Source organism: Triticum aestivum, chromosome 5D (assembly GCF_018294505.1).
Source record: "Triticum aestivum cultivar Chinese Spring chromosome 5D, IWGSC CS RefSeq v2.1, whole genome shotgun sequence".
Classification (NCBI taxonomy): Eukaryota; Viridiplantae; Streptophyta; class Magnoliopsida; order Poales; family Poaceae; genus Triticum; species Triticum aestivum.
The window spans coordinates 163591754-163592185 of NC_057808.1; positions in this window are offsets into that span (position 1 = coordinate 163591754).

Consider the following 432-nt stretch of genomic DNA (forward strand, 5'->3'; position numbering starts at 1 on the left):
TTTTCGTCTGAAACCCTGATACTTCGAAAGAGAGTGTCCGGTTTGTACACGAACTGCATCCAGTTTTTGCCGTAACCCTCTTTACTTTTTTGCACATGCTATGTGGGTGACATGATGATACCATGCCAAGTTTCAACGTTTTCAGAGTTCATTTGTAGTTTTTTCAATTTCAGGGTCATTTAGCTCAAAACAAATCAGTACTACTGCATGAAAAATAGCAAATGAAGGCACAAAGGGTTGAAAGTTGAAGGCGTGGCTTTGAATGGTGCATAATGAACGCACAAAAGTCTAGAGTTGTAATAAGTTTAAAAAAATGAAGTGCCTTTTGTAACAGATGAGTTTTCGTCTGAAACCCTGATACTTCGAAAGAGAGTTTCCGCTTTGTACACGAACTGCATCCAGTTTTTGCCGTAACCCTCTTTACTTTTTTGC